The sequence below is a fragment of the Leptopilina heterotoma genome, unplaced genomic scaffold (assembly GCF_015476425.1).
Source record: "Leptopilina heterotoma isolate Lh14 unplaced genomic scaffold, ASM1547642v1 Lhet_54, whole genome shotgun sequence".
Taxonomy (NCBI): Eukaryota; Metazoa; Arthropoda; class Insecta; order Hymenoptera; family Figitidae; genus Leptopilina; species Leptopilina heterotoma.
This window is the reverse complement of record NW_025111118.1, coordinates 5438799-5465162: the sequence shown is the minus strand read 5'-3', so window position 1 is coordinate 5465162 and position 26364 is coordinate 5438799. Positions and strand designations below refer to the sequence as shown.

The 26364-nt window shown below is 21.8% G+C and overlaps 1 protein-coding gene across 3 annotated transcripts in view; it reads left to right on the top strand.

The window, feature by feature from the left end:
• Nucleotides 1–26364, top strand: part of LOC122508535 — an 843732-nt gene that overhangs the window by 221184 nt on the left and 596184 nt on the right. Inside the window, exon 1 of one of the 3 annotated variants that reach the window (XM_043621951.1) lies at nt 6881–7702. The exons of the other annotated variants lie outside the window; for them this stretch is intronic. The gene's annotated coding sequence lies outside the window, so the exon portion shown is untranslated. Of the gene's footprint in view, nt 1–6880; nt 7703–26364 lie in introns of those variants that run through there. 3 annotated transcript variants of the gene reach the window in all.

Here is a 26364-nt window from a genome sequence, read left to right as displayed (position 1 = left end):
TGGCTAATTTAAAATTTAGGAACAATTAATCCGTAGAAATAATTAAAATTATATTTGAAATTATAATAATTAAATTTTAATTGTAAATTTAATTTTAATTTATATATTTGAAAAAAAATTTACTTGACTATGTATTTAAAAAATAAAAGTATAAAGCAATAAAAATAGTTAAACGCCTTTTTCTGTTTATGTTTGTAAATAAATAAATAAAAATTAAAAATTAAAAATTAATTTAATAAAAAAAAAAAAAAAACAAATAAATAAATACAGGCTTCACAAGAATTCAATTATTTAAAAAATTGTAATAAAATTCTTTGGAAGAATTCAATTATTTAAAAATTTTTAATACAATTTTAAACAAATTCTTCGAAAAGTGCAATTATTCTTAAAAATTGTTTTGAAATTCTTCAAATAAATTCAATTATTTTTAATAGTTCTGATGAAATTCTTTAGAGGAATTCAATTATTTTCATAAACAACAAAATTCTTTGCAAGAATTCAATTATTTTCATAAACAATAAAATTATGAGGTAGGATTTCAATTATTTTTAAATTTTTAATACAATTTTAAAAAAATTCTTCAAAAAATTCAATTATTTTTAAAAATTGTTTTGAAATTCTTCAAATGAATTAAATTATTTTGAATGGTTTTGATAAAATTCTTTAGAGGAATTCAATTACTTTCATAAACAACAAAATTCTTTGCAAGAATTCAATTATTTTCATAAACAATAAAATTATTTGTAGGATTTCAATTATTTTAAAATTTTTAATACAATTTTAAACAAATTCTTCAGAAAATGCAAATGTTCTTAAAAATTGTTTTGAAATTCTTCGAATGAATTCAATTACTTTTAAAAATTTTTGATAAAATTCTTATTGGAATTCAATTACTTTCATAAACAATAAAATTCTTTGCAAGAATTCAATTATTTTCATAAAAAATAGAATTCTTTCAAGATTTTAATTAATTTTAAATTTTCAATACAATTATTTTAAATAAATTCTTCAAAAAATGCAATTATTCTTAAAAATTGTTTGGAAATTCTTCGAATGAATTTAATTACTTTTAAAATTTTTTTATAAAACTCTTTGCTGGGATTCAATTATTTTCATAAACAACAAAATTCTTTGCAAGAATTCAATTATTTTCATAAACAATAGAATTATTTGCAGGATTTCAATTATTTTAAAATATTTAATACAATTTTAAACAAATTCTTCGAAGAATGCAATTATTCTTAAAAATAGTTTTGAAATTCTACGAATGAATTCAATTATTTTTAAAAGTTTTGATAAAATTCTTTAGAGGAATTCAATTTTAAGAAATAATCATTTATTCAATCAATTATTTTTTTTTTATTTTAATAATTTAATTCTTGTAGAATTTTTTAAGAAGAATTGATTTAAATATGAATTTCAGTTACAATAATTTGTTTGACAACAATTATTCTAGTTTTGAATAATTTAATTTCGAAATTATGAAAAATTTTAGTATTTTGGAAAATTGTATTATTATTACAAATTTTTTTGAAGATAGTTAAATTCCCGTAAATAATTTAAAAAGATTAAATTAAATTTGCAAGATTTTTAGTCGACAAATTTAATTTTTCGTTAGCAATTTTTTACTACATTTTTAGTTTTGAAGCTATTTTTTGATAATTTTTTAAAAATAATTATTGCTCCGAGTCGAAGACTCGGAGTGATCGATTTCTTCATGTTTTATAATAATTAATGATCCCCAAGTTTTGAACGTTCAAATGAACGAAAGATTTTTTATTGAAGATATTTTTATAAATTACTAATCACAAAAAATTTAAAAACTGAAATATTTACGGTTAGAAACTCAGTTATTAATTTTTGGATAGTGACGCAAAATAATTGCAATAAAAATTTAATTTATAGAAGAAATAAATCAATTTCGTTCATTTGAACGTTCAGAACTTTAGGATCTTAATAATTAAAGATGACCGAGTGATAAAATCATTGAATATTATTACAGTAACTTTTTCAAAATTATTTTCATCATTTAAAATCAATTATTATTTTCTACAATTTTTAATTATTTTTTATGAAAATCATTGAATTCGTTTAAAAAAAATTTTATTATTTATAAAAATAATTGTAATAAATGCGAAGTAATTTATAAAAAATTTGTAAATAATTGAATTCCTGAGAAATTTTTATTTATTTATGAAAATAATTAAATGTTTGCGTACTATTTTTGGGAATTTGAAATTGATTTGAAAATTATTGAACTTTGGGGAAGAATTTTTTGTTATTTACAAAGATAATTGGGATTTTGACGAGAATTTTTTTTTTTAAATTTGAAAGATAATTAAATAAATATTGAATAATTGAATTTTATGAGAAGAATTTTATCACTCTTGAAAATAATTGAATTTCTGCAGTTACATTTGTAATTTTTCCAAAATTGGATTTATTTTCGTGTTTAAATTAATAATATTTATGCGATAAATAAATTCTTTATTTTCATTATTTTCTGGAACATTTAATTATTTTATTGATGATTGTAAAAAATATTTTTCAAAATTATTCGTGAATGAGTTTTTATTTTATTTTATTTTTGTTTTTAAAAATGAATGAGAAGAATCTTTTGATTCGAAGTGTAACATCTTTAAGATCCCCGTGTAAGAAGGATAGACTTAGCCAGTTTATTCGGAGACAAAGCTCCCTGAAATCAAGCTGTAACAAGAGCAAAGCAGTTGTGTTTTTTATTGTGTTCACCATCACTTTGTACTCACTCACAATTACTCTTCATTCATCCAAAGAGCATTTCTGTCAGAAAGTAAAGAGGGAAGAGAGGAAAAAAAATCATCATCACTAATTCTATACATATATATATATATATATATATTTACAAGGTACATATGTGAGCGCGCGCACGAGTAGAATATGCAAATTACTTGATATACATATATATTAATGTTAATATACAAAGTAAATTACTTAAAATTCAATTACTCTGATATTACATTTCTCTTGTCCTTACATTTAGAATTTACATGTAGGTAGGTAGGAATACATGAGCCGTCGGATTCTAAAACAGTCAGACAAAGTTTTGCCATTTCAAAAGTACTCTTTGGAAACTATTTGGAAATTTTCCTTAGGAAATGTTTAATTTTGCGGAAAATTTTGTGGGGAAAAGTTCTTTTGCCTGTTTGTTTTTTTTTCTGCTTGGAATGAGGGGGAAATTAGTACGGATTTATATTGTTATTTTCAACGCGGAATCATTGTGTGTAATTATTTTGTGAATTGTCTGGAATTTTTGCGAGAAGTTTTGATTATTAGTTTTACTATACATATAGTTCTGGAGTTAATTTTACTAACAATAATAGGCGAGGTAAATTTTCTTATTAACTAGAATTTTGTAGTTCAGTTACGTTTATTATTTAGTACTATTTTATTTATTGCTCCAATTTTATTATTTAGTGCAATTTTTTTTTATTTTTCTTCAATTTTATTTATTACTACAATTTTCTTAATTTGCAACTTTATTTTTTACTGCAATTTCATTATTTAGTAGAATTTTCTTTTTTTTTGCAATTTTATTATTTAGTGCAATTTTTTTATTTGTCTTTAATTTTATTTATTACTACAACTAGTCTCCACCCTTTAGCAAAAAATCAAAAATTATCAAAAATACGAAAAACCGAATTTCTTAAAATTCAACATTTTTTCTTCTCTTTTATGGCATTTAGCTTCATTATTTTTGTGCTCTTCAAAAATACTTTACTTATTTAATAGTCTCCACCCTTTGGTAAAAAATCTAAAATTATGGAAAATTAGCAAAAATTCAAAAAACCGAATTTCTTAAAATTCAACATTTTTTCTTCTCTTTTATGGCATTTAGCTTCATTATTTTTGTCTAATGTAGCAAATTTCTTACTTTACATACTGATCTTTAAATAAAAGACTTTAATAACTTTTCCTGAAAAGCTTGCTTAATGATTAAAAATCACTATTTTTTTTAGAAAAAAGTTGATCTAAAAAAACGAAAAAAAATTTCAAATTCTATATTTTTAACTGCAATTTCAATATTTAGTGGAATTTTGTTATTTTTTTGCAATTTTATTATTTAGTCCAATTTTTTTCATATTTACAATTTTATTATTTACTGCAATTTTGTTACTTTGCTGCAATTTTATTTTTAATTACAATTTTGTAATCTTACCGTAACTATATTTTTTACTACAATTTTATTGTATTAGTATTTACTATAAAATTTTAATAATTTACTAATTCTACTAATTACTTCTTATGTACTAATTCTATTAATGATTATTATTTATTTACTAATTTTTCTAATAAATTAGATGAAATTACTATTTATTAGTAAAACTTATTAATTCAAAAGCAAAAAGTCAGTAACTGGTAAAAATTAGTAAACATTTTTACTAATTTAAATTTAGAGAGTAGTTTTCTTATTTACAAAACATTTTCTATTCATAAACAATATTATTATTTAGTAACTAATAAAAGTTTAAAAAAGGTAATGGATTAAAAATGTAAAAAATAGTTTTATTATTTAATAAATAGTTTTTTTTTCTAAAAAGTTCTCATTTACTAATGTTTTATTTACTCTCTAAACTTGAATTAGTAAAAAAGTTTAGTAATTTAAATTAGCGACTGACTTTTAGCTTTTACATTAGTAAATTTTATTAATAAACAGTACTTTTTATTAATTTATTAGTAAAATTTACTTATTTAAAGCTAAAAGTAAATTTTACTAATAAATAGTAATTTTACTAATTCTTAGTAAAATTAATAAATTTTAGTAGTAAATAGTAATATTCACTAATTTAATTCAGTAAATTTAGTAAATTTAACTAATAAACGGTAATTTTTACTAAATTATGAGTAAAATTTACTAATTTAAAAGTAAAATAAATTTTACTAATAAATTGTAATTTTCACTCATTTAATTTAATATAATTATTTAATTTTACTAATAAATAGTAATTTTCACTAATTCTTAGTAAAATTAGTAAATTTTACTAATAAATAGTAATTTTCACTAATTTAATTCAGTAAAATTAGTAAATTTTAGTAGTAAATAGTAATTTTCACTAATTTAATTCAGTAAAATTAGTAAATTTTAGTAGTAAATAGTAATTTTCACTAATTTAATTCAGTAAAATTAGTAAATTTTAGTAGTAAATAGTAATTTTCACTAATTTAATTCAGTAATATTAGTAAATTTTACTAATAAAGAGTAATTTTTACTAATAAATAGAAATTTTTACTAATTTATTAATAAAATTTACAAATTTGGAAACAAATGGTAAATTTAATTAATAAATTCCAATTTCTTCTTATATTTCTCCCAAATAAATAGTAATTTATTAGTAAAATTAACTTGTTAAAAAGCAAAAATACAATTACTGATTCAATTTAATAAAATAATTTTAATAATTAAAATCTAGTTTGACAGTAATCGATTATTATTTATTAAAAAATTTATTCGTAACTAAAATTTTACTATTTACTTAGAACTTGTTTACTTTTCGGAAATATTATTATTTATTCCGAAGCAAAAAGTAAATTTTACTGATAAATTCTAATTTCAACTAAATTCTACCAAATAAATAGTAATTTATTAGTAAAGTGTATACTAATTCATAAGCAAAAAGTTAGTCACTAATTAAAATTAATAAAAAAATTTAAATATATTGACTGTAATCGATTATTATTTGCTTAAAAATTTATTTTTCACTAAAATATTACTACTTACTTAAAAACTGTTTATTTTTCGGAAGTAGTACAATTTATCGCGAGAATAGCAAAATTTGCATAGGGGTTTCGCTAATTTTTACTAATAAATTGGTCAAAAATTTCAGACTAATAAATAGAAATTTCTACTAATTTATTAATGAAATTTGCAAATTTGGAATCAAAAAGTAAATTTTACTAAAATAAATAGTAATTTTTACTAATGAATAGAAATTTCTACTAATTTATTACTAAAATTTACAAATTCGAAAGCAAAAAGTAAATTTTACTAATAAATCCTAATTTTTACTAAATTCTATCAAATAAATAGTAATTTATTCGTAAAATGTACTAATGTTTACTAATAAATGGTAAATAATTTCAGACATGCAGGTTACAAAAGTCAATAAAAATAAATTAAATGTATAAATTTTTTTAATAAGTAATAATCGATTACTGTCAATCTACATTTTAATTATTAAAATTATTTTATTAAATTGAATCAGTAATTGTATTTATACTACAAAAGTCTAGTAAAAATTACTTAATTCGTTTCTTTTTCGTCTTGTATTACATTGAAGTTTGATTTAGAAAAAATTTTGTTGTAATTCAAATAAATTGTTTCGGGAATTACTTTGGGAAAATTTTTTCCATTTTCTCCTAATTGTTAATTTTTTTTCTACATTTTACAGCTAATTTCGCTGCTTTTTTTTATATCCCCCTTGTTGTCATTATTGAATTATTTAAAAACGTTTTGTCAATGATTGCTTTTCTTGGAATGATTTCCCGTAGGTCGTTTTACTTTGTTATACACTTTGTTAGAAACGTTTTCCAGACATAGGTGTACGTGTATATATATATATAGAGAGAGAGAGAGAGTAAGAGAGAGAGAGTCAGAGAGGGAAGAAAAAAAAACCGATCTAGTTGATGCGAGTGTGTAAACAATTTTATCGTTTTCTCTCTCTCTCTCTATTGAAACAGAAGGGGATATTAACCCTTTTACTCGAGTGTTTTGTAATTTTGCAAGTTGGCGAATTTTAAACAACATTTGCTTTTGTTCCTGTTGCTGTTAACAATTTCGATTGGAAAGTCGTGAGAGGCGCTAAATGCGCATGTGTCACTGGTGCTCCCGCCCTACCTTCAGTGAATCCCTCGTCGCTGACTACCTACGACTACAAGAGTACAAGACCAGAGACGGGAGTATTCTCTGACCGACCAGAGTTGAATGTATGTTCACGCGGTCAGGTTTTGCGGTTCGTTTCATTTTCCAGCGGCGTACATGTTCATTTTGCCGATCGTAGCCCGCGACGCCATTGTTATAATACCGAAGGAGTTTTTTTTTTAAAAAAAATAGTGTGTGTTGATAAGAGGTGGAAAAAAATTTTTTTTTCTGTTTTTTGATTAAAAATCGAAAAAGTTTATTGAGAAGGAAAAAATTGCCGGTAGTTGAGAAAAGGAATATAATCTCTGTTATATTTACGAGAGAAACACTTATCTGACTAAAAGCCGGCTTAACTTTTTTTCTTCCTCTTCTTCTTCTTCTTCTTCTGATTATCCCTCGCCGACATACGATTTTGACAGGTGCCGACGAACAGATTTGATTTTTTTTTTGACAAAGTGCGCGAATAAAAATTTCGTCGATTTTGGGAAAAAAGGAGTTTTTTCCCCTTGTAAAAGTGTTTCTTTTTGTGATTTTTTAACCCCTTGGAAGAAAAGTTCTCTCTTTCCCGCTTGTTTTCAATTTTCCTGCGTTGGTACGAAACTAGTACTTACTTGTTCGATTGTCAACTGCAGTTGTTTTTTTTAATCATCAACAGTGTGGTTTTTCGCCCGGTGTTCATGTTTTTATCAGTGTTTGTTTGTTTCTAAGTGAATTATGTGATTTTGGTTTTTTCGACAACAAAACAAAGGATCTCTTCTTAATTCTCAAGTTTTCTTCATTGGGACATTTAATAAACAATTAATAAAGGTGCGTATAATGAAATTTTCTAGTTTTTAAAAGTACGAATTCGTTAAAATAAGTGAACCGGCGTTTCGTTCCTATATATTAAGGGTTGGGCTGATTTGTGTCGTTAAAATATACTCCATATTTTGTTCTCGCAATTTTTCTTGTTTCTTTTCGTTTTTAAAATGAAGTTCATAACAGTGTTAATGAAGAGAAGGTGAAGTCAATTTAAATTTATGACTCTCCTCTTGGAGTAAACAGAGAGCAGGTAAATCTAATTCGGAAGCGGGCGACAGGTGTCTTGGGTTGTTTGTTTTTGGGGGAAGGGGTTTATGCTCTATTTATATAGTTTTCCGATTAAGGATTTAAATTAACTTGGACTAATGAAATTAGGATTATCTTTTCGTTTATAAAATTAGATTGTTGCATTTTCCTCCGACAATTAGTGCGACGATTACTTTAATGTTTTATGTCTTATTCCAAAAATATGCTATGGCTGAAATTTTAATTTGTAATTAATTAATAATAATTAATTTCGCTGAATGATAATTAACGGAAACTTGTCCGTAAATTGAAACTGGTAGCAAATTTTTTTGTTACCAGTACCAATTTTCTATTTAGTAGATTTTTTATTTATTTAGTAATGTATTTTATTTCGCGAGGGTGAAAATTAGTTAAAATTATTGAAATTGAAAGATTTTTGTATGAAAAAGTGAATTTTTTATTTAGTGGATTTTTTATTTATTTAGTAAAGTATTTTATTTCGCGAAGGTGAAAATTAGTTAAATTGAAAGATTTTTGTACCAAAAAGTGAATTTTCTATTTAGTAGATTTTGTATTTATTTAGTAAAATATTTTATTTCGCGAGGGTGAAAATTAGTGAAAATTAGTGAAATTGAAAGATTTTTGTATTAGAAAGTGAAAATTGTTAGAATCAGAAGTAGAAATTTTTGTACCAAACAGTAAAAATTGTTGGAGTTAGTTAAAGTAAAAATTCTTGTACCAAATATAGCAAAGATGGACAAAATTTGTAAAATATTAAATATTGTTATAAAAAATAGTAAAAATGGCTAAAATTAGTGACATTAGAAATTTTTCCCACCAAGTAATTAAAAGGACTCAGATTAGTGAATACTTAAAACTTTTTGTACCAAATAGCAAAGATGACTAAACATTAGTAAAAATTAAAATTCTTTTCAAACGAAATAGTAAAAATGACTGAAAATTAGTAACTTTGGATATTTTGAAATTTTTGTACCAAACAGTGAAATTGACTCAAATTCTCAAAAAGAAAAATTGAAAGATCTTGTACCAAACAGCAAAGTTGACTAAAATTAGTAAAAATTAAATTTTTGTTCGAAATAATAAAAATGACTGAGACTTAGAATCTTTTGTGCCAAACAGTAAAAGTAACTTGAATTCTTGAACACAAAAAATGAAAATTCTTGTACCAAACAACAATGATGATTAAAATTAGTAAAATTAACAAATTTGATACAAAATAGTAAAAAAAAATAGTAAAATTAACAAATTTCATACAAAATAATAGAAAAAATAGTAAAAAATAAAAAAAAATAATATTATTATTAATAATATAATAATATTAATAAATAATATTATTATTAATAATATTCATGTCTATGGTAAAAATAACTAAAATTAGTAAAATTTTCGTTAATATTCTCTCTAAATTTTCACTAATTGATTCGGAAAGTTATTATTTTAATTGTTGTTAATATTGTTAGTAATGTTCATTTATTATTAATATTATTATTATTAATAGTATTAATTTTTGGTAAAAATGACTAAAATTAGTAAAATTTTCGTTAATATTATATCTTAATTTGAATTATTAAAACTCTTTGTTAATTTGAATCAGTGACTGATTTTTTGCTTTCGAATTATAGTAAATTTGACTATTAAATAGTAGTTTCTACTAATTTTAAAAGTAAAATTTACTAATTCAAAAGCAAGAGTTGATAACATTAATATTTTTATAAATATTATATATATAAATAAATTATATAACAATATAAATTAAAAAGCACAAAATTCTTCAATATTTGCAAAATTCAGTCCCTTTCCCCTGAACAAAAAATATTTGCAAAATTCTGAATACAAGGCAATATTCATTTTTGTCGAAAAAAATCAGCATAAAATGATCAATTTTTTGCGGAAGCTTTTCACGAAAATAATTAATAAAGTCGCATAAAGAGTAATTAATTTTTTTTAACTATATATCTCTAGAGAAACGGTAACTTTTTTTTAAAAACTAAAAAAAAATAATTTGAAAAAACAAGAACTTGACATAAAAAATAATTATATTTTACGTCGAGTTTTTGTTTTATTATCATTCTCTCTATAGGTAGAAAAAAATATTTTTTTTTAATCTTCCTATTGATAAAAAATAACTGCTGTTTGAGTAATTTCTCTTTTTTTTGTGCGCATATATGGGAATAATTAACTTTGAAAGGAAGAAAAAAAATTATTTTTTTCCCTCATAAAACGGTTAAATAAATTAGTTTTTAAATTATATACACATTTTTCAACATAATTCAAGAATTGCGAGAAGACTTACGTTAGGAATTATTTTTAAATTTTATGAGTATATATGCTTATGTGGGGATGTGTGTATTTATGTGAAAGTAAAATGTCAAGTTATATTAATTAATTAGTGTCCATTCGATAATTAATTATTTTAGTATAAGCAATTTTCTTTCGTTATTTGCCTAAAAGTATTAATTTCTGGTGAAATTATGAATTCTCGGGAGTAGAAGATAATTACCGCTGTCATTAAATTGAGCAATTTTATTTATGAAATTCCTTAATGAAAATTAATAATTTACTGTCGTTCGATTAAGAATAGGTTTGGTATTTTTTTTGTTTGATTATTTATTATTCAGTTGTTAATTTTTGATCCTTTATTTACTTGTTAATTTTTACTCTTTTATTTACTAGTTAATTTTATTTTATTTAGTTTTTTTAATTTATTACTCTAGTTTATTTAACTAATAATTTTATTATTTTCTCAAAATTTTTTTATTTCTTTTAGTTTATTTTCTTTATTGTTATTAATTTGATTCACTTTATTATGTTTACTTTAGATTTTTTTATTAATTTGTTTACTTTAATTTATTTATGTTACACAATGTATTCGTTTACTTTTTGGTTATTTTAAAAATTGTCAGTTATTTATTTTTACAAGTAGCTATAAAATCCTTTTCAATTTTTTTGTATTCGTAAACAATTGAATTTTCTTTTTTTTTTTTGAACCATAAAGAACATTTTTTTGTTTTTTATGAAATGTAAAATGAAAATTTAAATTTCATTTTTCCCTAATTTTTCCTGCTATCGGGTAGATTAAATTTGATTGGAGTGCGAATGTACTTTTTGTTTGTATTTCTCCATTCACTGGAAAAATAGCTTTGTAGCGGAAGAATGTTTTTTCAAATAATAGAAAAATATATCGGGCTTTCTTTTTATTAAAAAAAAAAGAAGAAACAAAAAATTAATTATTCCTTTTGCAATTAGCATTATTTCTTATTTTTGCAGACATTTTTAGTGTTTTTATAAAACTTCCACGCAAATGGTTTTCTGAAAATTTACTTTTATAATTTACTTTAATTTATTTAATATTTTAATATTTTTTCTAAAAATTAAAAACCGTTTTTTAATTATTTGGTAATAAAAAGGCTTAAAGTTATTCATTTATTTGTTTAGGCTCTTTTTAATTACAAAATAATTTCTTTGCTTATATTTTACAAAAATCTTTTTCAAATCGATCATTTACAGTTATTTCCGTAAATTTATTCTGGAAATTTATTAGTTTCAATTTTTGCCAGAAGAATATATATTTTTCAACCTAATTTCATTTTCTGTTTTTTTCTCTATTTCTAAATTGTTTTTTTTAAATGTGTCCCGGAAAGTGACTTCTCATTACTGTCAGTAATAACATCAATTTAAAAAGTACAAGTAAAAGATTTTAAAAACATTTTTATAAGAAAAGTGTTAGTCGGCAGAAAATATATAGAAGCTCAATGCTGACAGAAGTACGAGGTAAAAATTGCATTTTCTAAACTTTACGTTGTAACGTTCTCTAAGCTTGAAAAGTTTTATGCTGAAAGTTATAAAAATATCCTTCTCTTTTTTTTATATCTATGTACATGTATTTTTTAAGTTTCTTTTTCAAAAAACTATAATGCCAAAAAGAAAAAATTTTGTTCCCTTTTTCATCGATTTTGAAAATATATTTTCGCCATCATTTTTCTTTTTTACTCTGTAAATCTAAATTAGTTGAAAATTACTAATTTTTAGTAGAAAGTAACTTAATATTAGTAGAAAATAAGTAAATGTTAGTAGAAAATTACTAATTATTGGTAAAAAATAACTAATTATTAGTAAGTACTCTCTGAATCTAAATTAGTAAAAAAAATTCACAAACTTAAATTCGGATAAATTTCTACTAATTTTTAGTAACTTTCCACTCAAAAATTTAGCAAAAAAAAAAAAAAATTTAGAAATATTCTATTAAAAATAAGTGGAAACTTTTACTACTTTTAATTAGTGGACGAATTTTTTCTAACTTAAATTTTTTTGGTTTTAATTTACATTTATTTATTAGTAAAGAATAACTGATTATTTCTAAAAAATAACCAATTAGTAAAAAATAACTAAATATTAGTGAAAAATAATTAATTATTGGTAGAAAATAACTAATTATTAGTAATTACTCTCTGAATCTGAATTAGTAAAAAGTTTACTAATTTAAATTAGTTAAAATTTATATTAATTTAAATTAGTAAAACTTTCTATTCATTTAAATCAGTAAAATTTTCTACTGTTTTAAGTTAGTAAAAATTTTTACTAAATCTTAGTAACTTTGAGCCAAAAATTTATTAAAAAATTTAAAACTTAATAAAATAGTATAATTATAATTTAAAATAAAGAAGTAATTGTTAGTAAAATGTTGGCTAATTATTCGTTTTCATCAATTAGTAAAAAATAACTAATTATTAGTAGAGAATTGGCAATTATTAGTAGAAATAACTAATTAGTGGTAAAAAATTACCAATTATTAGTAGAAATAAGTAATTATTAATTTATTGGTTTCTCGTCAAAATTTCAATTATTTTTCCTCAATTCAATGATTTTTAATAAGTATCTACTATTCTAATAAAATTTTCCAAACGAATTCAATTATTTAAAAAAAAATTTTAATAAAATTCTATACAAACCTTTAATTATTTAAAAAAAATGTCACAGGAATTTCATTATTTACAATTTTTTTTTATAAATTTCTTCGTAATCATTCAATTATTTTTATAAATAATAAAATTTTTACAGGGATTCAATTATTTTGGTAAATAATAAAATTCTTATTAGGAATTCAATTATTTTGATAAATAATAAAACTCATTGCAGAATTTCAATTATTATTAATACAATTTTAATCAAATTCCTCGAAAAATGTAATTATTCTTAAAAAATTTATTACAATTTTATTAAAGTCAAAAGAATTCAATTATTTAAAAATTAATTCATACATTTCTTTATGAGAATTTAATTTTAAGAAACATGCAATTATTCAATAAATTTTTTTTGCATTTAAATAATTGAATTCTGTAGTAAAATTTTTTCATAAAAATTGATTTAAATATTAATTTTAGATTAATCGATTTATTATCTATTTATGAAAATAATTGAATTCGTCCAATACGAATTTTATTACATTTTTCTTAAATAATTGAATTCTTTTGAGAAATTTGATTACACTTGTAAAAATAATTGAATTCTTGCGAAGGATTTTATTAGGATTTATGCAATTAATTAAAATTTTTTGTAAAATCCCGAGAAATTGAATTTTTTCAAAAAATTTAAATAACATTCTTTTAAAAATTTTATTACTTAAAACAATTTTGACAAATTTCTTTACAAGATTTACTTAATAAAATTGCAATTTTAATAAAATTTTCCTATACGATTTAATAATAAATTTTCAATACAATTCTTCTTAAGAATTTAATTATTTTCGTAAAAAATAAAATTCTTCGAAGCAATTTAATTATTTAAGAAATTTTAATAAAAATTCTTCCCAAGAATTTAATTCTTTTTAAAAATGAAATTTTTTACAGGAATTCAAAAATTTTAAAAAGAATTTGATAAAAGTCTTTGTCAGATTTAAATTATTATCAATTTTTTCATGAAATTTCTCAATCGAATTTACTTATTTTCAAAAAGTTTTTAAACATTTTGAGAAATACTAATTATTTAAAGAAATTTGAATAAAATTCTTTACTGGAAATTAATTATTTTCAAAAATAAATAGAAACTTTAAATTTTGAATTATAATTGAATATTAAAAGCATAGCGTGAATTTTGATTTTTTTGAAATTATTTTAATTTTTCATTTTCCAAAATATATTTTATTGAAGAATTTACGAATAATTGAAATTTTGTAAAATTGAATATTGTAAACAAAAAGGATTTGAAAATTGTCAAAGAACTTTTTTGAAAATTATGAAAAATAATCGATGTAAAGAAGTATTTTTGGTTGAAAATTCTTGTAAATAATCATTGAATTGATAATGATTTTATCACTCGGTCATTAATTATTATAAAACATGAAGAAAGTTTCTTCGATCCACTCCGAGTCGAAGAATCGGAGTTATCGATGTCTTCATGTTTTATAGTTATTAAAATTTTATTTATAGTTTTAAGTATTTTTTAAATTTATTTATTATTTTTATTTATTATATATTATATAATTTGAACATTATATTTATTATTTTTAAGTAATTTTGTCAGCAATAATTGGTCTGTAATTTTTCACTTTTGTTCCGTAATGTCCATATTTTTAAATACTTTCACAGTTTCGAGCCTTGAAATTTAGAGAGTGAATTTTATACATTTGCAAAAAAATTGAAAAAATAATTTTATTACCAGAGTTGAAAAAACAGTTTTTTCAAGAGCAAAAAAAAAAAAGAGAGAAAATAATATACACATAGACTCGATATATATTCATTATTAATAACCAAATTTCAAATTAAATCCAAGAGGGTTTGCAAATTATATGCCTGCCATATTTCGCATAAAACCCAAGAGGGCTTGAAAATTAATACCCAAAGTAAATAGCACAAACAGAAACTCCATAAATTAATCATTTTCAGTCGGAGTGATCTGCAGTTAATGAATTTCCCCTGTTTTCATATTCTGTATACATATATGAGAAAACAGAATTTGGTCCATTTTGTTTCATATTTTTTTACGCATTTATATGTATATATAATATGAAAAGAGATGGAAGAGGAAAAAAAAATGTTTGAAAAAAGAAAAATAAATAAACCAGTGAAGATTAAAAAGTGATACGATAAAAAGGGATAAAATGATAAAATAGTAAAATTTTTATCCTCCATAAAATCGTTTAATAGATGCAGCAGCGTCTGACGGGAGTTTTCCAACGTTAAAAGGAACGACGAGGTGCGAGGGCAATCCCCCGTGACATTGAATCGGTGCATGCTAATCGCGATCTTGAAACAAAGCTTTCAAGCGCCGCGCCAAACGAGAATGAGCGAGAGAGTAAGAGAGAGAGAGAGAGAAAGAGAGAAAATATGTGTGTAGGGTCGAAAGAGAGAGTTTTGAAAGTTCCGAGTGTGGTTATTTGCGGCCTATCGAGTTTTGCGCGCTTCCGACTCTGAAGCTTTTCATCACAGCATCGATTTGGCATTCATATAAGTACGTCATTATTCCATGGACGCACTCACTCTGCTCACAGGCAAACGCGGATTTTCCCGTAATCCCAACTTCCCTCGGATGCGCTCCGAATTTTAACGCGTTTTATTATTAACGTATTGTGTGCGCCATACATTGGCAAGAAGAGGCTTTTTTCCGATCGGATTTCTCTTATACTCTTCTATTTTAAATTTATTTCCATAATTTACCCGCATACACCCATATATATATATAGATTCTTCATTGACATTTGGGTAAATTTTTACTTACACGATTCTATCGAATTTCATTTCCTTTTTGGTAAAACGACGATGGTTCAAATTTTCTACTTTGTCGCTGTGAAACATTTCCTGTTTTGATGTTGAAAGGAAAAAATTAGGTTTTTCTCTTTCTCTTTAACACTGTTTTTTTTTTTTTTTTTTTTTTTTTGAGGATATCAAATTGAAAGAAAAAGGGAATCAAAAGTACAAAGCAACATTTTGATTAGTTTTTTTTGTCTAATTCTTCGACTTACATCGAATGATAAATTTTTTTATTATTTCGCTGAATGCAAAAATTGGGAACTTAGAATTAGTAAATTTTACTAATAAATAGTAATTTTTACTAATAAATAGTAATTTTTACCAGTTTATAGTAAAATTAGTAAATTTTACTAATTTATAGTAAAATTAGTAAATTTTGCTAATTTATAGTAAAATTAGTAAATTTTAGTAATTTATAGTAAAATTACTAAATTTTACCAATAAACTGTAATCTTCACTAATTTAATTTGGTAAAATTAGATTAATGAATACTTGAAACTTTTTGTACCAAATAGCAAAGATGACTGAACATTAGTAAAATTATTAAAATTCTTTTCAAACGAAATAGTAAAAATGACTAAAAATTAGTAACTTTGGAAATTTTCCAATTAAAGTTAGTTAAAGCGAAAATTCTTGTGCGAAATAGCAAAAATTGATAAAATGAGTAAAATATTAAATATTGTTATACAAAATAGTAAAAATTAGGAACATTAGAAATTTTTCCACTAAATAATGAAAAGGAATCAGATTAGTAAATACTTAAAACTTCTTGTACCAAATAGGAAAGATGACTAAACATTAGTAAAATTATTAAAATTCTTTTCAAACGAAATAGTAAAAATTACTAAAAATTAGTAACTTTGGATATTTTTCAACCAAATAATGAAAAATACTCTAAATTAGTAAACTTAGAATTTTGTATACCAAATAGTGAAAGAGAGTCAAATTCTCAAAAACAAAAATTAAAAACTCTTGTACCAAACAGAAAAGAAGATTAAAATTAGTAAAAATTAAGTTTTTGTTCCAAATGATAAAAATGACTGAGACTTAAAATTTTTCGTATACCGAACGGTAAAAGTAACTTAAATTCTTAAACACAAAAAATGAAAATTCTTGTACCAAGTAACAAAGAAGATTAAAATTAGTAAAATTAACAAATTTTTTACAAAATAGTAGAAAAAATAGTAAAATTAACAAATTTTATACAAAATAGTAGAAAAAAAATACTAAAATTAATAAATTTTATACAAAATAGTAGAAAAAATAGTAAAATTAATAAATTTTTGTTCCAAATAATAAAAGTGACTCAGATTAGTAAACTTTGATACTTTCGCACCAAACAGTAAAAGTGACTTAAATCAGTAAACTTAAAAATTTTTGTAGTAAACATTAGAAGTGACTCAAATTCTCAAACAAAAATTTGAAAAATTATTGTCGCAATTATTAAAACTAAATAAATTTGGTAAAATTTTGTTTACTCTTTTGAATTATTGGACGAATTTTCACTAATTGATTTAGAAAGTTGTTATAATAAATTTATTTTAATAATTGTGAATTATTATGAACAATATAATAATATTATTATTAATATTCATTTTTATAGTAAAAATGACTAAAATTAGTAAAATTTTTGTTAATATCCTCTCTAATTTTCACTAATTGATTTAGAAAGTTATTATTTAAATTGTTATTAATATTGTTATTAATTTTCATATTATTATTAATATTATTATTTTTAGTAAAAATGACTGAAATTAGTAAAATTTTCGTTAATATTCTCTCTAAATTTGAATTAGTAAAACTGTTTTTGTTAATTTGAATCAGTGACTGATTTTTTACTTTCAAATTAGTAAATTTGACTATTAAATAGTAGTTTCTACTAAATGCAAAAATTCTGAATTTAGAATTATTAAATTTTACTAATAAATAGTAATTTTCACTAATTTATAGTAAAATTAGTAAATTGTACTATTAAACAGTAATTTTCACTAATTTAATTTAGTAACATTAGCTAATTTTACTAATAAATAGTAATTTTCACTAATTTAATTTAGTAAAATTAGTAAATTTGGTTAATAAACAGTAATTTTCACTAATTTATTAGTAAAATTTACCAATTCAAAAGCAAAAAGTGAGTCACTATTTCAAATCAGGAAACATTTTTGCAAATTTAAATTCAAGGAAAAAAATAATAATTAATAACTCTTTTAAAAGTTATTTAAATAAAAGACAATTATACAAAATTATTAAAATGAATAATTATAATAATAATAATAATAATAATAATAATTAATAATACAAATTATTAAGAAAATTATTAAAAATAAAAAAAATTTATATTATAGCATTTATTTAAAAATCATCTGAAAATTGCTGGAAAATTCCTCCCGGCAGTTTTTGGTGCAACCAATTACGAATTCAATGTTTTATTCGTAATCAAAAAATCAGAAATTCCTCAATTAATTAATTTTAATTAATTTCTTAACGATTTTTTCAAGCATATTCAATTAATTTTTGAAAAAATCTTTTATTCTATTGAAAAATAATTTTTCAAACCTTTTTTTAATTAATTCTATAGGATCAATCTGTACAAAAAAAAACTCTTGAATTTTGAGAGTTTAATTCGTTGTAAATTCGTTTAAATTCAATTGTCAAGTCAAACGATCGTTTAGTAAAAAATTATTGTCATTTTGAAAATTTTGTTGTAAAATACAAATTTCAAAGAACTGGAAATTTTACAACAAAAAGCAAAGGAATGTTCTCGAAATGTTCTCTTATTTCTTTTATTAATTATTAATTATTAATTTCGACTTTTATAGATTCGGTTGTGTAAAAAAAAAAGAACCCGTTGACAATTTTTTTCTCAAACTCGAAATTAGGGATAGAAATTTTTTTCAAAGAGGAAAATTTCGAATCAATAAATAAAAACAAGAAAGAAATAATCAAAATCAGAAATTCATTAGAGGAAAATATACGACTCTCTCGAATAAGACTAAAAGGTTTTCAAACTCTATTAAATCCCTTTGCCACAAAAATCCCTTTTGTTTTTTACCTTTTTTAAAATTGTCAAGTGGTCTTTTGTTTTTCATTAAGCCTGTTAAGTAGTTCATTGTTACCCCCTTTATTTGAGATTATTAACAACCCCTCTATTGTTTCATATATACATATATATCCATTTTCATCCACGAGAGAGAGAAAATTAATCAATGTCAACGTGAAAATGTACAATTTCTATACATATATGTATATATTATATACATGTGGAAAGGAAACTTAAGCCACTATTCAATTTTCTTGTCATCAGAATTGTGCTAAACGTTGCATGTAATGAGATCTAACCAACGAGACTATTTTATCTCATTGCTCATATAGACAGTTTTACACGTTAATCAATTTCCGAGTGAATCGGGATGACAGGTCTTGTGATAAAGGCGGAATCGATTTCATGCTCTTCTTGGGATTTACTTCAACTCGAATCGGAGCAGATGTCTGCAAAGATACTATTTCGAGTTCACTGGTAAAGTTAAAACAAATCTTCGAGTCGAATTAACAAATAGCATGTGACAAGATTCCTATTTATTTTCCAATTACTAGTTTTGATCGTGCTGGTGACAATTTTTCCGGTGGTAAAAAAAAATTTTTTTTTTACTCTCATTCCATCCGCAATTCAGTAACAATATGTATGGGATTCTTTTGCTCCTTTGCCCATTCAATGTTTCATTCTCTCCTGGATATTTTCTCTACTTATTCTCTATAATTTTTTTTCCTATTCACTATTTATTTATTTCTTATTTACTGTTTATTTATTATTAATTTATTTAATTATCTTATTTATTTATCTTATTTACTATTTATTTATTTCTTATTAATTTATTTCTTACTATTTATTATTTACTTACTGTTTATTTATCACTTTTTTACCACTTATTTATTATTTTATTTACTATTTATTTATCATTTTTTTACCATTTGTTTATTATTTTATTTACTATTTATTTATCATTTTTTTACAATTTATTTATTATTTTACTATTTATTTATTATTCATTTTTCATACTGTTTGCTATTCAATTATTTATTTATTTCCTCTATTTCACGTCACGTGAAAAAAGGCGCAAAAAAAGTCACTTTATTCGATTAAAGATATAAAAAAAAGTCGAAAAATTCAGTCATTTTATTCAGTGTTGTCCGAAAAATTTAATTTTGTATTTTCTTGAACTTTCACTGATTCCTAAATTCAATTTTTCTAAACTTCAATAATTTCGTTAAATAAATATATATTTTATTTATTATTTATTTTTCCACAGAAAAAAGAATTTAGATGATTTTAATTTCGAACCTTCTTAAATTTAATTATTTCTAAAAATTACAACTCTAACCCGTCCATAATTCAATTATTTTCTAAAATTTTTAACAAAACTGCTTCTCTAAATGAATTATTTTTAATAATTTACCGCAATATTCTTCGAGAATTAAATTATTTAAATACAAAATTTATTAATTTAAAATAAATTAAAATAATTTATTAGAAATATTAAAACAACAATTTTCAATTTAATTGTTTTTTAAAGAATTATATTAAAACAAATTCAGAAAATTTGAATTTTAAGAGTATTTCTAAACAATTTTCGAAAAATAATAGATTTTTCAAAGACAATTGAAAAATTTTCTGAATAATTGAAATTCAAGATAATTTTTTGAAAATAATTGAATTGTTTTAAATAATTTTCGGAAAATATTGAAAAATAATTTTCTATTTTCTAAAAATTATTTTAAACAATTCAATTATTGTTCTATTATTATTATTATTATTATTATTGTTCAACTCAAGTTGAATTTTATTCAATTTTATCTCAATAATTTACAAATTTTTTTTATTTTAATTGAATTTTTAATATTTTTCAAAAATTATCTTAAAAAATTCAATTATTTTCAAAAAATTTAATTAAATTTCAATTATTTGGAACTTTAGTAACATTTTTTGAAAGTAATTAAATTTTTTAAGAGAATTTTTGAAAAATAAAAAAATTATCAATTTTTTAAATAACAGGAATAATTTTTCTTTTAAAAGTTTAAATTATTTTTAAAAATTTTTACTAAATAAAATTTTTGGAAAATAATAAAAAAATAATTAATTTTTTAAATAACAGGAATAAATTTTCTTTTAAAAATTTAAATTCTTTCAAAAAAAATTTTACTAAATCTCCACCAATTCTTTTAAAAAATTAAATTCTTTTAAAAACATTTTACTAAATTTCGATTATTTGGAATTTTACTCTTATTTTTTGAAAATAATTGAATTTAAGATAATTTTTGAAAAATATTAAAAAATAAACAAGTTTTTTTAAAAAAAAAAAAAATTTAATTACAAATGTGAAAATACATAATTTTTCTAAAATGTTACTAATAATTAAAAAAAGAATAGAATAAATTCTAATGTAATTATGTTATGTTGAATTTTTGAAATTTCGGAAATTTGCAATTTTAAATATTGAGAATAATTGAATTTCAAAATTCAAAGAATTACATTCTAAAAAAATATTTCAATATAATTTTTTTGAAGCTAATAGTAACGTATTTTAATTTTTAAATTCTCATTTTTAAAAATTTTTTCATTAAAATTGTTGAGAATAGAATTATTTTCAAAATTTGCTATCAAAATTCTTCAAAATTTTAATTTAAAAGTTTCAATAAAATTCTTTGAAAAAAAAAAATTAAACATTTTTAATAAAATTTTAATTATTAAAAAACTCTTCAGTTATATTACACCAAATATTTCATTATCTTGAAGAAATTATTCAAGAATAAATTTTGAAAAATTATTTGTTATTTTTCATATACACTATTAACTTAAAAGAATCAAATTGAAACGAATTGATACAAAAATGCGAATCAGATCAAAAATTGATCAAAAATTTTTGGCATCAATTTGATTCAATTTATTTATAATTTGATACTTTGAAGAAAACTGTGTACAAAAAAAAAATTAAAATTAGTAACATTTTATACCCATAAAGTGGTAATTATTACAATATTACTACTAGTATTTAACAAAAAAGTCTCTGATTTTGGAAATAAAAACCCTTTTGTCTGACAAAAACTATAGTTTTCTACTCAATTTAAAAAAAATTTCAAACGTTTTTATTAATTTGAAAGATAATATCTTTTGCCTGCCTAAAATTATGTTGTACTACTTAATTTAAAGATTTTTTGAAATACTTCCGACAGTTTTGAAAATTAAACCCTTTTGCCTAAAATTATTGAATTTTGTTGCAATATTTAGAAGAGAATTCGAAAAAGTCTCATTTTTTCAAAAGATAAATCGAAAAATGTTCGAAAAATAATTTTATCCGAACGCCTGCTATTTATTTTTTTTTAACTATTTACTATTTACTTATTTTTTTTTACTATTTATTATTTATTTCCTATTTGTCTATTATTTATTTATTAGCTATTTATTATTTTCTTTCTTTTTATATTTTACACTATTTACTATTTTTACTACTATTTACTATTATTTATTACTATTTGTCTATTATTTATTTATTAGCTATTTATTATTTTCTTTCTTTTTATATTTTACACTATTTACTATTTTTACTACTATTTACTATTATTTATTACTATTTATTATTATTTATTTATTAGCTATTTATTATTTTCTTTCTATTTATATTTTACACTATTTACTATTTTTATTACTATGTACTATTTTTATTACTATTTACTATTATTTATTACTATTTATTATTATTTATTACTATTTATTATTATTTATTACTATTTACTATTATTTATTACTATTTACTATTATTTATTATTATTTATTACTATTTACTATTATTTATTACTATTTACTATTATTTATTCTTTATCCTTTTTCATATATACTTATTTTTTCCATCTATTTTCTATGCTTTTCTTCCCTTAACTGATTTTACTCTCCCTTTAGCGGATTTGTATTCTTTGTCTTCAGTCCTCCTATATGTTAAAAAAATATTTTCCTTTTATAAAAGAAAAAAAAAATTGTTTCAATAATGAGAAGGGATCGAATTCAATTCTTTACAGAGGGCAAATATTTTTTCCGACTAGAAATCTTTTTTTTTTTTTTTTTTTTGAAAAATAGACTGTAATCCAGTTTATGAAACTCAACCGGTTGTGTTGCTTTTACAACAAACTAGAGGGAGTAGGGGATCAACTTCGAAAAAGCTTGGGATTAAACATAGTTTGAACGGAAAGTGTAAACTTTCATAACGTGCGCGTCTGGCGCGAGATAACATTGGGAAGTCAACGTTGATATTAAATGAGGCAATTATAGTATTAAGCGAAGCATACATTTGGGAACAGAGTAATTTGTAAGAAAGGATGTTTCCTCTCTTGACGAAAATGAGAGCAAGAAAGCCTCGAGTCACATAATGTTATTCCAAAATTTGATCAACTTGAAGATACACTCGGCTAATGCGGAATAAGAAGAAGAAGAAGAAGAAGAAGAAAAAGAAGAAAAAAAAGAAAAGAGAAATAAAAATAAATAAAAAGAAATAACGAGAAATAAAAAGAAATAAAGAGAAATAAAAAGAAGGAAACGAATAGAGAAAGAGAAGGAAGCGAATAGAATAAGAGAAACGAAAAAGAGAAAAAAACATCGCAAAAGGTTTACATAAAAAACCATGTAAAATTCAACTCCAAAGACGACTAACCTGATTCCAACGAATGATACCAATCTTCATGTATTATACCTTTCTCGCTAAAGATACGAATCTTAAATGTAACATTCTGTATATTCGCACAATGCCAAAGTAAAAGCGAACAAAGAATTCCGAAAAAAAGCCGCATGTACAATGGAACTATTTTTACCTGAACAGAAAAGGTAACAGTGATTTGCGGATAATTTGCCAAGGGGTGTAAGTCACCTGTTTGTGGTTTTCGGTCATTTCTTTCCTCCCCGCAAAAAAAAAAAACACAAAAATTACTACACTCAATAATTTTTTTTTTTTTTTTTTTTTCAAAAAAACTATAATTCAATTTGTCCACAGACAAGAGAGAAGTGCTTTAAACAGAGCAAGAGAGAGAGAGAGAGAGAAAGAGGGGGAGGAGAGATACCTATGGAAATTTCCAGTTATTTGAATCTGAATTCTAGTTGAAATAATTTAACTCAACTTTCAGGTTAATGCTCAGCGAAGCGTGATTTGCAGTTAGAAGATTTAAATTGCAACTGAATTACGAAACTTTATGAAATGTAGTGGTTGCTGCTTGTGTATGTATGTGTGTTAAAAAAAAGAGAGAGAGAAGGATGGGTACACGGTGGAATAAAAAAAAAAAAAAATTCCCCCGGATAAAATGATTTCAGTTCTCGATGGAAAAACAGGTATTTAGAGTTTCACAGATTTTCAAGCGATACACGTTTGGGTAAAGCGCATCACTGATTTTCGCTCTTCGTTTTGCATTTACATCGGTGACGTTAAATTCCGTTTTCCCTGGGGTAAACGCTTCTGCGGGAATTTCGTTTCGGTTCCTAAACAATGATAGCAGCTTTTCAACGCTTTTCAGACGATTCATTGATACACGGATGTTTCGATTCTTCAATTTCTCCACTCTTCTATTCTCGGGAAAATAACAAAAACAAATAATCCCAAAACATTCTCTTTTTATATTTTTATAATATATATGTGTGTGTGTGTATGTATATTATTTTCATGAAATTCTTTTTTTTTAATTGGAATCATGATCAATCGTACAGTCGTTGTTAACTGTTGAAACAAATTTTTTTCAAACTGACAAAATTCGAGTTTTTTTTTTTAAATTTAAATATTTAATTTTCAGATCTAATTTTTAATGAATTTGTAAATTTTTCAACTCTCTAAATCACTAACCTTTATTTTACTAATTGAACCAGTAAAAGTTTACTAATTATATCGGTAATTTAATTCTCGTTATAGAAATTATAGAATTTTTAAATAAAATTATTCGAAAGTAGAAGAATAGAATTTATTTCTTTTAATTTTTAGAAACAAATATTGAAAGAATTATAGATTTTTACTGCAGCAATTGAAATTTTTAAACATTTTAATTACTGCAGTAAAATTCAATAATTTTTTTGAAACAATTAAAACTTTTTGCTCTTTAAATCTAAATTACTTAATAATCATTAGTTATACTAAAATGATGATACATTTTCAGCTTTGGCAATTAGTAAAAAATAATTAAATTTTAGTAGGAAATAATTAATTACTTATTAATAATCTACTATTTTAAATTAGTAAAAATTTCTAATTTTACTAAAAATTTAGTAAAAAATTAATAAAAACACTAAATGAAATAGTAAATTTCTACTAAAAAATAAGTGAAAATTATTAGTAATTTTCAGTAGTAGACGACTTTTTTCTAATTTAAATTTTTAAATGTAAATGTAAAAAATAATTATTAGTAAAATGTTGGCTAACTTTTCGTTTCATCAGTTAGTAAAGAAGTCGGTAACTTTGCTTGAAGTCCGTAAATGTCCGTTTTTTTGAAAAAAGGTTCGTAAATTCAATTATGTTCAAAAATTTTTTTTAAATCTCGTCAAAACTATAGTCCCGTTTACTACTTAGATAAATAAATGAAATTTCAATTCTTTAGAAATTATTATTAAATTCTTCTCCGAAATTCAATTATTTTCAAAAATTTTCCTCAATTCAATAATTTTTAATATATAGGTATCTACTATTCTAATAAAATTTTCCAAAAGAATTCAATTATTTAAAACAAAAAATTTAATAAAATTGATGTCAAAATTTCAATTAATTTCAAAGAACTTTTTCTTAAATCAAGAATTTGTACATTTATTGTTTTAATAAAATTTCTCAAAGGAATTAAAATATTTAAAAACAATTTTGACAAAATTCTACACGAATATATTAAATTATTTTCTGGAATAATGAAAATTTTTACAGGAATTCAATTATTAAAAATAGAAATTGAATATTTTTTTTTTGAAAAAAGTCAATTGTTTGAAACTTTTTTTTTTTATAAAATTCTTCGCAATAATTTAATTATTTTCATAAGTAATAAAATTCTTCGCAATAATTCAATTATTTTTATAATTATTAAAACTCATTGCAGAATTTCAATTATTTTTAATACAATTGTAATCAAATTCCTCGAAAAATGTAATTATTTTGAAAAATTTTATTAAAATTCGTCAAAAGAATTCAATTATTTAAAAATTTATTGATAAAATTCTTTATGAGAATTCAATTTTAAGAAACATGCAATTATTCAATAAATTTTTTTTGTATTTAAAATTTTGAATATTTAAATTCTAGTAGAATTTTCTCATAAAAATTGATTTAAAAATGAATTTCAGTTAAAATTGTAGATTATATTTGATTATTAAAAGCATTAAAGCGTGGATTTTTAGAAATAATTTAATTTTGATAAGGTTTCAGATTAAAATTTTTGAAAATATGAATTTTTCATTTTTTTAACTAACAATTTTGTGGAATTAATTTTCTTTAGAAAGTCTAATTGCAGATTTTATTTCAAATTATTTCAAGTTATTAATTTTCTAATATATATTTTTAATTGAATAATTTACGAATAATTGAATTTTTGTGAAATTGAATTGTAAACAAATGAATTTGAAAATTCTCAAAGAACTTTTTCAAAAATAATGAAAAA